Genomic DNA, 15,866 nt, shown 5'->3' with positions numbered 1-15,866 from the left:
TAAATCTGGTTGGAAGATCAACTCAGATAATGTATATTAGTTTTATGTTAGATGTAAAGTGGCTACTTAGTGTAGCGGTAAGGGATCTGTATGTGAAGATAGAATTTTTTAGGTATATATATTTTATATATGGAGACATAGAGATAAAAACAAAATAAATCGTTATATATTATTATTACTATTATCAGTGAGAGAAACAAATAAGACAAGTTTGCATAATGATTTAAAGTATTGTATACTAAGATCAAGACGCTTATTTTAGATGTATATTTTGTAATTGATTGTTTGAAAGCGTATACATTTTTTTTAGCTCTTTACCAGCACAATGAGAGACACCTGTGTGATCAGGTGTTAATTAATGATAAATTAAGAGAACGAATCAAAAGGAGTGAGGACTGGTATAAAAGCTTCCATTGGAGGGAGCGAAAGCGGTCAGTGGACTGTTCTTATTTGATTTGCTACTTGGTGGGAGTTTGTGCGGCTTGTCCTTGTATCTCCAGCACTCACCTTAAAGAGGAGAGAAGACTGAGGGGTAAATTTACTAAAGTGAGAGTTTTTAGAAGTGAGTTTTAAAAGTGATGTTGCCCATAGCAACCAATCAGATTCTACTTAACATTTAACTAGCACCTTCTAGAAGATAATAGCTAGAATCTGATTGCTTGCTATGGGCAATATCACTTTTTAAACTCACTTCTAAAAACTTTCACATTAGTAAATTTACCCCGTAGAGTGTTCTTTCTGCAGTGTGGTGAAAGGCTGTCGCAGGCTGACCGAATTATTGCCCAGGAGAACTGCTTGTACATTTGAATGATTACCTCTTAACCGCTCTAACATCTTAGCCCGACAGGGCTCCGAATACACCTGAACCGGAGCTTATTAAACGGAGGAGCGGACATTCAAACAACCTTACCTTTACAGTCTAACATGGTGAGATATTAATGTGACCTACTTTTCTCCATTATTGCGGAAAATAACCAGCTATTGGACATACCCACCTCTCTCTATATAGAATTGTGCAGATTTTTAGCATGTTCTAGAGCAGGGATGGGAAACCTCAGGCCTGGGGGCCATAAAAGGCCCTTGGAATCATTTGGTCTGGCCCTCTGAGCTTTTTTGTGATAGCCTCATCTGGCTAGCAGGGTGACTAGAATGGCACACTGCAGCCAGAATCTAAGCAGCAGTGCCGCCTAGAGCGTCCTTCAGACGGTCACAGCGCTGCCTCAGGATGCTCTGGGCATTGCTGTAATCATTGGCGATTGTAGCCCCGCCCCTGTGTGATGTCACACGGAGGGGGCATGGCCTGCACTGGCCCGCGAATAATGTTATATATATATCAAAATGGCCCTCGGCAGAAAAAAGGTTCCCCACCCCTGTTCTAGAGTGTATAGTACACCTGAATATGTATGCTTTATATGTTTTTTTTAATTAGATTATTTTATATAAATACATTTTAAAATTATACTGGCGACTTGATCTTATTTGGTTCTGCCACATTTGGTAATAGTATTGAATAGTATTATTATACAATTTTCATATACTCTAAATTAGCGCAAAACCAGTTAATTTTTTGGTGATTGACTTTTTAGTTTTCTTTATGAACTTACACAGGTTCACAGGTGTGTTTGCAGCCCTATAAAATTCATTTGTGCACTAAGGACCTGATTCAGCAAGGATCGCTATTCTGCTAATACGTACGCACCGCAGTTGCTAATATCAGCGGTAAAATGCAAATGTTTGCAATCGCATTGCGATCACAGCCTAACACAAGAATGCCCACTTCCCCTTACACACATCCGTATACTTGTGCAACACAGCAAAATATTCGGTAACATTGTTTAACATTAGACCCATACGCACAGTTAAGGCAGGTCAGACCGCACTCAGGAATTGCTAACTTCAGCTCACGCTAAGAGGCCTCAGGCCGCGTATGGTATTGCAGTGGATAATTTATGCACGCCCCTGCAACAGCGTTGCAACACACTGGCACGCCTGCGTTCGCTAAACCCTCCCCCCCGTCACCACCCACAAACGGCATTTCCTGTCAATCACTGTGCTCTGGGTCTGCGTAGTCTCTGCAGATGCAGTTCCCATCGCGATTGCTAGTTTGCGCACGCGCACTGCGATGCATGCGCAATGCGAATTAATCCACTGATTGCGTGCGTCTTTGCAACTGCGATTCTTGCTGAATCAGGCCCTAAGTAAATTGATATACAATATTATATCTAGTAGCGCCCTGCTAATCACTGTGTTAGGGACATTTTTCAAACTGAAAACAAAACAAGGTAGAGCAAATTGCTGCTTTCCAGTAAGAATGCCAATCACACAGACCTGATCACTGAGGGGTCCCACATAGAGCTACTGGGGCTTTTTCTGTGTTGGGCGCAATTTGTACAAAAACATAGGTGTAAAATGTGTCCATTACAAATCCGCAATTTGTGCAAAATGCAGAGGCGCAGATAACTTGGGACGTGACTGTGCATATTACGTAAAATTTGTATTTTTCATTATTTATGCTAATAGCCGAGTATTAAAGTGGGGATTCCCCATAGTATGACCACACACTGGGGGAAAACCCAACAGTATAAATAGAAATGATACACGTCTGCTTCTCATTCATATAAGGTGGATTTATTCTTCTGTAACCTGGAGATGCCTCCATGGATAGAAAAGAACTTCTGAATGAGTGAATGAGGCTTTTATGCAGAAGTGTCTAATAAAATTGTTTTCAACTTCTGTGTGTGTGGAGGGAGGAATCTGCATTTCTCCATGGTGTACCTTGGATGCCAGGGCATGCTGGCACTTGTGGTTAGTCTAGTGCCAGCATGCCTGAAAGTCATAGGTATACTGGTGCTTGTAGTACTACAAGCATCAGCATGTCCAAAATCTTAAAGGCAATCCACTAGGCAATATTAATGAGCGAATGTTCACATTACAAGACATCGTATTGCTCCTCATTCATGTTACACCACACAGAAGTGCACCTAAAGGGGCACATCCACTAGGCGATATTAATGCGCGATTGTAATCATAGTAATCGTGCAATCGCTCATTGCACTATAATGTCGGAAACGACCAGCGATGCGCGCTCCCGCTGGTCGTTTCCGACATCATCGCCCGAACACGCCGGTCAATCTGCCTATAACGACAGATTGATACACTGAATGACTGATCGTTCAGTGTAGGCGTTGCAGGGGATGAGGAAAGACGGTACGATTTCGATGTTGTAATGTCTTTCCCTAGTCGGCATGTGGATGTGCGCCTTTATTTACATTAAGCCACACATTATTACATCCCAACCTCACCACACCCTGCACAGCACTCATCTGGCCAATCAAACTGTGACCTCGTCACCTCAGCCTGCCTGGACTCTGCAGATATTGATCCTGCTTGCACTCCTCACCCTATGCTCAGCTCCTCACAGTGTGTCTCTCTGCAGACAGGCTCAGCCTGCTGGAACTCCGCAAAGGCCTATGGGAGGAGGAGTTACTGCAGCTGTGCATGCACAGCGGTATGCAGTCGGGAAGCCGGCGGACCTAATCCCGACAGCCGGCTTCCCGACTGCTTAATCCTGGCGAGGGCTAAATGACCAGCGTCTATGTCTAGACGCCTGTCATTTTACCAACGCTGGGAGACCGGCGCCCAGCATTCCGATCGAAGTGATGCCGGGCGCCGATGCGGACAGCCGCGGGGGGAGGGGGTTAGGTTTAGGGTTCCCGGGGGGGACTTAGGGTTAGGCACCCCCCGCGGGGGACTTAGGTTTAGGCGTCAGGGAAGGGGGGGGTTAGGTTTAGGCACTTAAGAGGGGGGATTAGGGTTAGGCACTTGGGGGGGAAGGTTAGGGTTAGGCACCCTAAAGGAGGGTTAGGGATAGGAGGGGCATAGGTTAGTGAATACTTACCTGGGGATGATCGGGATATTCATCCTGTTCGGGCAGCCGCTGTCGGGATTTGAACCGCCGGACCCCTGGAATCATACCGATTCCTGCACAGTGGCCCTCATCCAGTGGGCATTTTTGTCACTGCCCGCTTCCCCCACTGTCTCTGCTCCCTGCTTCCGCTGGCTGTATGAGCTTCCACCAGATCGGAGCTGTGCTGAGAGCTCCGATCGCAGTAGGGCAGCCAGAACAGAGCCACCAGCACCGTCTGCCTGTCCCGGTTCCGCCGCTGCCCGCTGTAAGCCTGCCCTAGTCCTGAAATGCATGCCCCTAGCCAGACCGTGCCTTCCTTCCCCATCTGCATACAGACTGAGGCATACTGTGCATTCGCAGTACGGAAAAGTGCATTGGTGAGGAGCGCTGCAACACACTCGTGACAAGAATGACCGTAGCCTTGTGGGGAAAGACACGGGTAATCTTTAATTAGCCCTAAACTTCCTGGATCTTGTACCTGTACTTCACCACTTTGTAGACGGAAAGATGCTTTGATTTTCCAGTTTATTTGTATTGACTTTTATTTCACAACATAACATCATTGTTTTTTCCTTGGGGAATGCAGATTACTCAGAGATGTGATTGATGAATTTGACATCCAGGTGTCTCTACGTGTATTTACTTTTACAAACCAACAGGCTTAAAACTTCTATAGTGGTTTTGTGAAAGATTTGCAAAAGCCCAAGGCGCCCCCTTCAGGATGTGTTTTGAAATGAAAAGGCTCCTTCAAATAATTAACCTGTTTTATACTAGGACGGTTCAAACTTGGGTTAAGGTCACAGCCGGAAGTGCCGTTGCAGCTGAAAGATTCGCTATGACTTCTGTCCAGTGTACAGATGTATGTACATCACCATATCAACAAGGGATCCAAATAAGCTTTAGCCTCCTAACACTTCTCACAAAACATATACAATATACAACAACTTTATACTATGGCAACAAGGGAAGACTGGCAAGAAGAACAGGAGGGCAATTACCAACCAGGACCTTCTTATATTCACAGATACATGTCAAAAACATGTCTCCCGGAGCAACTGCTGTTTTGTGGTGACTTAAGGGATCAATGACTGTGGAGGTGAGAAATGTTGCTCTTTAGCAGGAACTTGGCAGCAGGGCCGCCAAGAGAACCATCTGGCCCGATACAGGGGGGCATGGCCAAATGTGATTGGGTGTAGATAAACCCCAAAGTGTATGCCGAAACCCTCTGCCTAAGCCATGCGCCACCAAAACGGGCGCATTACAACTTTCTGGCAAGTCCAGGCCTTGGTACTTCGAAACGGTCCACCTCTCAGTGCCACTTTTGGGCAGAATGAATGCAGAATTCAAATGAATCCAGAATATACGCACCTATGTTCCCTATATCCACATACATATATGATTTTGTTTTCAAGCGGTGAGATATTTAAATAAGCTTAGAAGAATATAGGACTATAATGGTGCATACACACGGTCAGATATGTCAGATGAACGATTTTAGACTGTATTAAAATGAATGCAAACACATCAGATGTCAGATATCGTAATCTGACAATGTGAACGCACATTGTTCATCGTTGACGGCTCACATGTCAGATTTTCTTTCAGATATGAACGATTGAACGATTTTTAAAATCTTTATTGTTATCGTTCTGACAGAAAATCTGACCGTGTGTATGCACCATTAGGGGTATATTTACTAAAGTGTGGGTTTATAGAAGTGGAGATGTTGCCCATAGCAACCAATCAGATTCAATTATTATCTTCTAGAAGGTGCTAAACAAATTATAAGTAGAATCTAATTGGTAGCTATGGGCAACAACTCTACTTCTATAAACCCGAACTTTAGTAAATATAGCCCTTATAGTACTATTAGAATCAATGGGACCAAATAACTGGCATATTCACACTCTCCTCCACCACAAAATTTATTTTTCACAATAACCTGTCAGTTGTCTTCCCCTTAAAAACATGTTTTATTGTTGTGAACTTATCACTCATGTAACTTTAATTTTATGAATAATTCACAGCAGCAATACTGTCAAATATTAGAATAATTGGAAAGGATTTAGGGCCTGATTCAGCAAGGAATGCAGTTGCTAATATACATGGCAACCGGCCGATTGTTGCGTACTGCTCATGCATATGCGATCGTGACTGTGATAGCAGTGACTACACAGACCCATCGCAGAGTGATTGACAGGAAGTACCGTTTGTGGGTGGCAACGTGGGGCTGGTCGGCCAAACGCAGGCATGCCAGTGCGTTTCAGCGGCGTTGCAGAGGCGTGCATAAATTAGCCACTGCGAAGTCCTACGCAGCCTGAGGCCAGCTAGCGTGCGCTGAAGTAAGCAATTCCTGAGTAAGGTCTGACCTGCCTTAACTGTGCGTGGGGCTTCAATGGTACTCGATTGCACCAATGTTTTCGCAGTCTTGCTAAACATTACGGATGTGCGTGTAGGTGAAGTGGGTCTGCATAGACACTGCGATCGCAAGTCCCGATCGCAATGGCTTGTTCGCGCACTGCGATGCATACGCATGCGCAGAACGCAACAATCGTCAGATTGCGTGCGTATAAGCAACTGGGGGCCTGATTCAGAGCTGAACGCTCTGACCAGAGCGCTCGCTCTGAATCAGGGCCCTCCTCCCTAAAAATGGAGCGGCCTCTTGGACGCTCGCATAGCTGTGGGTTACCACCCACAGCTATGCGATCGTCCATGATGATGGTCGCGATTGTCAAGACCATCGCGACCATCGGGCTTGCGACGAGACCCTGCGGTAGGGTCTCGGTGACCGCAAGCCCTGGAGTGATTTTGGCTCTATCAGAGCCAAAATCACTCCCACTGACATCACTAGTGATCACTAGTGATGTCAGTGGGGCCGGACTCAGACGGTAGGCGTTCCCATGGGAACGCCTCCGTCTGGCAGCCACGCCCCTGGCACGCCCACCAAAGGGGGCGTGCTGTCACTCACCATCGACAGCACGCCCCCTTTGGTGCGAGACCCTGAGCGACGAACTCCTCGTCGCTCGCCGGGTCTCGCGCATGCGCACGATGGAGCTCCCTCCGTCGTGCGCATGCGCATTCGGCCACCATCGACCCGCTTGCGAGCGTCCTTCGCTCGCGAGCGGGTCTGCATCAGGCCCTGGGTTCCTTGCTGAATCAGTAGACTCCGGCTTTGCGCATGCGCAGGTCTCTGGGAAAATAGCGCCTGTGCCTCATTTACGGGGACAGATCTACTACGCGTGCGCAAATTCCCCCTTTCACTTTCCTCTCTGTTCCTCTCACCTCATCTTCTCATTCTTCATTTGATATCTTCACAATCTATGGAAAGATTCTTATTTTTGTCTACTATGCCAAGTGAAAAAGTTGGATAAAACTTTGGAGGATGGATATATCTTCACCTCTTCTTCAAGTTTTTCCATTGAAATTATATGTGGACTCCCGCCCCCTTTTAATTTGTGGTGCCTTCTATGCTTCCATGGGGTCATAATGCTATTTGTAGTCCTGATATCTTTGGGCCTGATTCAGACCCATTCGCTATATGCGTGCGCTCGCAAGTGGCCCGATGTTCTGCGTACGCGCATGCGCACACTTTGTTCTGCGCGTGCGCGAACTACTCACTGCGATCGCATATCGCTCGCTCGCCCTGCAAAGACAGCCCAGTGTAATGAGTGACAGGAGAGGCCGTTTGTGGGTGGTAACAGGGGCAGGACACTAATAACGGGTGGCTGGAGATGCGAACGCAGGCATGCCTGAGTGTTTCAACGCCGTTTTAGAGGCGTGCATAATTAACAGGCCGCGTCATAGTACACGTCACTTGCCTTTTTTTTTTTACACTGAATTCCTCGCAATGCTTGCGGTAGGGTAAGGCAACCACAAGCACTGCGTTCACATCCGATGGTGCTCGATGTACCAATGTTTTAATACAGTTCCTGGAGATGACGTGGTGCTGGTGGGTGGCTCTGCCTGTGCGATTGGGCGTACGCATACACAAAGTGGCCGCTCGCTAAGACATGGTGGGTGTGTTTATACCTTGGCGAGTGTTCGCTTCCCGTGGTGTCACTTTGACAAATTTGCATACACATCCAGCGAGCGTACGCAGATAGCGAACGGGTTCTGAATCAGACCCTCTGTCTCTGTAGAATACCTGCAATATCATTTGGTATCACTGTTTGTGATGTATTGCAGTCTGCTTAATTTGTGCCTATTTTGCTATAAGATGGCAATCGTGATTTTAGCAGTTATTTATTTGTCCATTGTTCTTTACTTGAATAAAATCAATAAAAAAATAAAAAAAAAACATTTATATTTAGTTATTTCATAGACCAACTAGTCTGAGTTATCCTGGATTTCTGTTTCTTATTTTTATACTGTCTATGTATATTTTATTGCATTTAGTTTAGTGGATATTTTATATAAGTGATCATTAAATTATATATCTTTTGTCCAGCGCTCTCCTTATAATTTTTTCTTTCTATTTATATTTAGGGCATGATTCAGCATGGATCGCAACTGCTAAAGTGTACGCAAGTGGCCGATTGTTGCTTACTGTGGATGCATCACAGTGCGCGTAGGCACCACTGCGATCGCGCAGGCCGCGGAGAGCCATCGCAGAATGATTGCCAGGCAGTGAACGTTTGTGGGAGTTGAGGGGGGGGGGGTCGAAACGTAGGCTTGCCTGGCCGTTTGAATGCCGTTGCATGGGAGTGCATAAATTAGCGACTGCAACAGCATACGCAGCTTGAGTACTCACTGCATGCAACGAGGTTCGCATTTTCTGAGTAAGGTCAGGGCTGTTGTCATTCTGCGTGAGGGGCCGATGTTACCGATATATACACAGGGCTGCAAGGCATTATGGATGTGAGAAAGCGGCAGTGGGCGTCCCCATCTGCTGGCTGTGTGACAGCATTGCCATAGCAGTCATTAGCATATTTTCGCAGTGGGTCTGCGTGTGTAATCACAGCTGTGAACGCAATAGTGTTCCGTAGTGAATCAGGTCCTTAGTCCGGTAATGTGTTACTTTAGCTGCACTGTCTTAAGTGTGTGCAGATGGTTTGCTGCTTGTTGTGAAATGTGAAGGGGAATTTCCATCTTTTAAAGTATTATTGATCAAAGGAAATAACCCATGTCATGGCTGGTAATATGCTGCAGGAGCTGGGGGGTATTTAGCACATTTCCCTACGTTTGTAAGCCGTGTCATGTGATAATATTAAAACATCTAGATACCCCATTTCTGTTGTAATACAATAGGTGTGAGTCTAAAATGAGAGATTGTAGTCTTTTCCCGAGTCTCAATTGTGCGTGGTTATTATAGCACTTCTGTGGTTCTCTCTGGTAGAGATCTCAGGGCCTGATTCAGACCCGCGAGCGCTCGCAAGCGGGGTCAATGTTGCCCAAGTGCGCATGCGCACGATGGAGGCGGCTCCGTCGTGCGCATGCGCGAGACCAGAATAATGGGTCTCGCACCAAAGGGGGCGTGCTGTCGATGGTGATTGACAGCACGCCCCCTTTGGTGGGCATGCCGGGGGCGTGGCTGCCCAGACGGAGGCGTTCCCATGGGAACGCCTACCGTCTGGGGCCGGCCCCACTGACATCACTAGTGATGTCAGTGGGAGTGCTTTGGGCTCTGATAAAGCCAAAAGCACTACAGGGCTTGCGGCAGCGAGACCCTACCGCAAGGGTCTCATCGCAAGCCCGATAATCATGGCCGCTCGCTATAGTTTGACCATCGCGACCATCATTTTGGCCGCTCGCTATAGCTGTGGGTGGTCACCCACAGCTATGTGAGCGGCCAGGAGGCCGCTCTTAAAATAGATAAGGACGGCCCTGAATCAGGGCCTCAGGCCTCAGTTCATAATATTCCTCTGTGCTATGTGGTTAGTACTGTTATATTGTAGTCACTGGACCAAAAGACGGGCTCACAGCTTGCTGGTGATTTTCCCATTTATTCTTACGGCTCTAGACACCATTTATAGTTCGACAATCTTTTTTGATGTACAAGGAGGATAATTATCTATAATTTTGATGTGCAAGGTTAGGGAAAATAATCCTTGGACATTACAACTATGGGGTAGATGTAATAGTTTGAGACTTGCAGACATTGGTACATTTCTTGCAATTCTTCCTGATGTTTTAAAGTGGCAACCCATTAGAAGGTAAAACCAACAAAATCTCGCCAATGCCTGCAAGTTGCAAGCTATTACATTTACCCCTATACGGTAAATGACATCTAGAGGAACAATGATATATAACATATGTTCAAGGCCGGTGTTTCTGGTGGGCATAGGGTTGATGTTTATGGCAAGCCTCTGGCTGTTTTTTTTTGCTTTTTTTTCTCCAGAAGGCCTAGGGCTAGTGTTAATGGTAGAGCTAAGGCAAGTAGTATTTCTGGCAAGGCTAGGGATAGTGTTTCCATTATGGCTTGAGACTGAAAGAGCGCTCGCTCTGAATCAGGGCGTTTTTTTTTTTTTTTTATGCGGCCTCCGGGCCGCTCACATAGCTGTGGGTGACCACCCACAGCTATTGTGAGCGGCCAGGTGATGTCAGTGGGGCCGCCCCCAAACGGCAGGCGTTTCGTCGGGAACGCCTTCGTTAGGCCAGCCACCCCCCCTGCCCGCCTCCAAAACGGTGCGAGCCTTTTGGTGCAAGACCCGGAGCGACGGAGCGCCTGTCGCTAGCCGGGTCTCGCGCATGCGCATGTTGGAGCCAGCTCCGGCGTGCGCATGCGCAGTGGCCAAACATCGATGCGCTCGTAAGCGCTGGTCTGAATCAGGTCCAGTGTTTCTAGCAGAAGGACACTGTATCTGGCAGGCTTATTTGGCTTTGATACTCCACCTTGATCTGTGACTGCAATCTTTCTGTGCACTTCTATTAGAGGATGTTCACCTCATTTCATGTTAATGAGGTGCCTTAGCGTAGCGCCCAACTGTCCCGATTTAGGACGGATGAATTCAGCCATGAGGTTGGGAAGTATAACCCATTCAGCAGTGAAAGTGTTTTGCACGCACCTGCTATGGTGCTTGTGTAATTAAATAAAACTGGATTTAGGGACGGGGAAAGGTACTGTGTTCCGTTGAGCATGTCAAACGTGTTGGTGGCAGCCAAGTGATACGTGACCTCATCGCCTTCTTGTGTAAGTAAACGTTTGTCCCAATTCCCTAACTTTCTTTTTTTCCTTGAGGCCATGATCTCCTGTTATGTCTATTTTTTTTACCTAAAGGAGTTACGTCCAGGTTTCTGATTGTTAGAGAGTTAAACATGGTATGCAGGTGTGACAAATCCAGACAGTGATGTCATCTCCCAGTGAGTCAATCCAGCTCTGTATTATAAAGAAAGGATGTGTTCTTGAAAAAGATGACTGTGTTGACTATCTAAGGAAGCTAGTGACAGCCTATGACTGCAAGAAACCTAAAGATGATGCCCTACATTTTAACATTCCCATAAGTGACAGAGAACCAACACAATGGCAGTTCTAAAACTCTTTTCGCTCGATCAATCTGAGAAAAGCTTGGCTCATGCTGGCCAATCCTGCTTCTTGGTCCAAACGATAAGCAACAAAATCAAAGTTCAATTTTGGCAGACATTGCTTCTACCCAAATTAGTCATTGCTTCTAGGGCCTAATTGCCAGCTTGCTCATATGACTAATATTAGGCATAACACTTAATTTGGAGCCATGCATGACAATAATGGGCCAATATCGCCTGTGATATCACATGATGCCAGGGTTGGATTGAATTTGCCAGGGTTGGATTGAATATGACTACCCTGGGGATGGAATGTCTGGATGTATTAACATTGTTTCTCAAACCAGGATCCACAGAGCTCCAAAGTCCTGCCAAGTGGTGCCAGGAGTTCTGCAAGAGAAATATAATAACGGCAGAAAAAAAAAAAAACAGTTGGTGGCTCTAAATTTGTATGTAGAAATTAAAATTTGTGTTATGTTTGACACTAAACATTCCGGCACTGTTAGTATGCGGACAAATAAACCACTGCACTGATGCTTGACCCAAAAGATTCCAATGGCCCAAATATCGTTGTCTGATCGTCCTGCATGTACTGAATGTTCGATATTGAACATCCAGCAACATGCATCATCCCCCAAACGACGTAACGACCCACGATCAACGATTGCGGGTCCCTATAGTAAACAGGCTAACCTGGTCGATATCGACCATCCGTGCCCGCGCATCGACCATCGTTTGGTCGTTGGAGGGGGTTAAAGAAAAGACGATATAAACGATCAAACGATATCGTTATTGTTTATATCGTCCTTTTTATCTGACCGTGTGTATGCACCATAAGAACGACCCTAGATGACTCATCGCCAAACGCAGCATGGGAATTTTTATGCTTCCCTGCACCACAGCTGTCACTCAGAGGAGGCTGCTATAGAGGGAGTTTCTACATACTTGTTTTTAGATAAAGTTTTGTCACAACTATCTGACCCATGCTTACGTCAATCTTACAGCTTCCCAACGTTGGAAGGCATGCATTTGTGGTGTAGTGGCACCATCAGAATTTGGTGGCTACTCCCACTGTAACGCCTTGGGGATATATCACTTTTGTTTTGTGTGGTGCTATGACTATACATAAAAGAAGCCTGATCCAGAATATTGTTTTTTGCATGGCATAAAACTGATTTAAGTGATCTTTGATATTTGAGGAAGGTTTAATCAATTTTATTTGCATGATTTTTTTTTTGTTAGATCTTGCTTAGGCCACATAAAGATAGAATAGTGGCATCTAGTAACCAGGCTTGCACAAATACATTCCGAACATGGTTCATTGCTTAAATAACAACAATCACTTACAAAGAGGAAGTGTGAATATTGCATTGTGACATATCCGACCTCAAAGCACAATATAAGTATTGGCACTATGTAGCTGTCACTACATTAGGTATAAAAGGTACACTTTCTTGAACAAATCTAAACCTAACACTGGGCCTGAATCTCTGAATCAGCCCCACTGCTTTTAGAAATTACAATAAGTTGTCACCCATGCAATAAATATCACATTTTGGGGGGAGATGTATCAAACTTTCAAGAGAGATAAAATGGAGAAGTTGTTGTCCACTGGAACCAATCAGCTTCCAGCTATCATTTATATAGCAGTCAATAAAATAACAGTTAGAAGCTGATTGGTTGCTATGGGCAACTTCTCCACTTTATCTCAATCAAAGGGTTGATTGTGAAAAAAAAATAAAAAATGTTGTCCCATTTCCACTTCTACTCTTGCTGCCCACTGCCACCCTGTCCATTGCTCAGTTATACCGCTTTTATACCTAAATTCCGGGTCTGACTTGGAGGTCCCGAGTCGGCGCTGTTCACACCGGAGCCGTCTCTGCAATGACCCGGCTCCGGTGTGTAAGTGGATGCTTGGAGATCACGTCATCTCCAAGCGCCACTGAAGCCGGCATGCGGCGTGCTCCAGGTCATCTTGACCCGGATCGTGCTGTTTACACCTCAGAGTTTCACGGGTCATTCCCATGTTAAACCCTGCAAGTTACCTGGGTTGGATTGTCGGGTCACTGGACCTGGGAATCCAACCCTGTCCCCTTTTACACAAAGGAGCTGCCCGGGTTAACCCTGCAATAACCCGGGTTTTAGCTCTGGTGTAAAAGGTGTATAACTATCTAATAACTAAGGACTTTGTAAGGTGCTGTGGACCCCTTATGGCGCCATATCAATAAAGGATGATAATAATACGAATTATGACACTAGTGGAACAACCACCTATTTCTTACTCCAAGTCATACTTGCCTACTTTTGAAAAAGCATTTCAGGGAGATTGTGAAAGTAACACCTACGAAAGCGGTGGTAAGGTGGACGTGTGATGCTCTGAGAAGCGTGCCATAAAATTAACTTACATTCACATGTAAATGAGCCCCAAAGCAGTTAGTAAAATCTATTTGTTGATGAAAACACACTGATACTTTTCAGAAAATGCATGTAGCCATATGGATCATTGGGGTAGATGTATGATAGCGGCACTTAACGTCCCGCTATAACGCTTCCCGCTTCGCCTCTTTACCGAGAAGAAGCACTACCGATGAGATGTATAAACATCTCATCTGCCAGAGAGGGGGAGCGTTAACTGCCCCCTCCGACACTACCCACTAGAGACCAAAGCGCGTCAGCCTAGTTCTGACGCGCTGTGTGTCAGTCCCGGCTGGCTCCACTGAGCATGCGGGGGATCTCGCAAGTATCGCGAGATCCCCACGTGCAGCCTGGAGCCGGCAGCCGCCGCAGCAGAGACAGCTCTGTCCCTGGGGATAGGCTTGCACCAGGCTGTAGCTGTCGATAACGACAGCTACAGCGGGACGAACGGTCAGGCGATCTGACCATTCGTACATGGCCCAGGCTATCGGCGCTGCTATCTTGTAGATAGCAGCGCCAATAATGACAGGAGCGCATATCGCCCCTTTTATTTACTGCCCAGACCCCCGATCATACATCGGTGAGAAGCGATATCAGCGCACATAACATGCATTGATACCGCTTCTGGGCTTCATACATCTCCCCCATTGTGCCTTATATAACCAATGCAGGGAAATGATACTAATGATCCCATTTGAATGTATTTATCTCTATTTTTTATATATATAACAGCTTCATAATGGGGGGGGGGGGGTAAGAATAGATGCAGTCAGGGAGATTGCTGAACTCTTCAGGTAGACAGGGATATTGCTACTATTTCTGAGAGTCTCCCTGACAATCAGGGGAGTTGGCAAGTATGCTCCAAGTATATTAATCTTTATTCATCATAATTTATGTGTGGTGGTCCTATTTACTATTGTTACATATGTATGTGTGGCGGTCCTATTTACTATTGTTACATATGTATGTGTGGCGGTCCTATTTACTATTGTTACATATGTATGTGTGGCGGTCCTATTTACTATTGTTACATTTGTATGTGTGGCGGTCCTATTTACTATTGTTACATATGTATGTGTGGCGGTCCTATTTACTATTGTTACATATGTATGTGTGGCGGTCCTATTTACTATTGTTACATATGTATGTGTGGCGGTCCTATTTACTATTTTACATATGTATGTGTGGCGGTCCTATTTACTATTGTTACATATGTATGTGTGGCGGTCCTATTTACTATTGTTACATATGTATGTGTGGCGGTCCTATTTACTATTTTACATATGTATGTGTGGCGGTCCTATTTACTATTGTTACATATGTATGTGTGGCCGTCCTATTTACTATTGTTACATATGTATGTGTGGCCGTCCTATTTACTATTGTTACATATGTATGTGTGGCCGTCCTATTTACTATTGTTACATATGTATGTGTGGCCGTCCTATTTACTATTGTTACATATGTATGTGTGGCGGTCCTATTTACTATTGTTACATATGTATGTGTGGCCGTCCTATTAACTATTGTTACATATGTATGTGTGGCGGTCCTATTTACTATTGTTACATATGTATGTGTGGCGGTCCTATTTACTATTGTTACATATGTATGTGTGGCGGTCCTATTTACTATTGTTACATATGTATGTGTGGCGGTCCTATTTACTATTGTTACATATGTATGTGTGGCGGTCCTATTTACTATTGTTACATATGTATGTGTGGCGGTCCTATTTACTATTGTTACATATGTATGTGTGGCGGTCCTATTTACTATTGTTACATATGTATGTGTGGCGGTCCTATTTACTATTGTTACATATGTGTGGCGGTCCTATTTACTATTGTTACATATGTATGTGTGGCGGTCCTATTTACTATTGTTACATATGTATGTGTGGCGGTCCTATTTACTATTGTTACATATGTATGTGTGGCGGTCCTATTTACTATTGTTACATATGTATGTGTGGCCGTCCTATTTACTATTGTTACATATGTATGTGTGGCCGTCCTATTTACTATTGTTACATATGTATGTGTGGCGGTCCTATTTACTATTGTTACATATGTATGTGTGG

This window comes from Taudactylus pleione, unplaced genomic scaffold (assembly GCF_031769625.1).
Source record: "Taudactylus pleione unplaced genomic scaffold, aTauple2 ptg000665l, whole genome shotgun sequence".
Taxonomy (NCBI): Eukaryota; Metazoa; Chordata; class Amphibia; order Anura; family Myobatrachidae; genus Taudactylus; species Taudactylus pleione.
Note: the sequence above shows the minus strand (reverse complement) of the source record.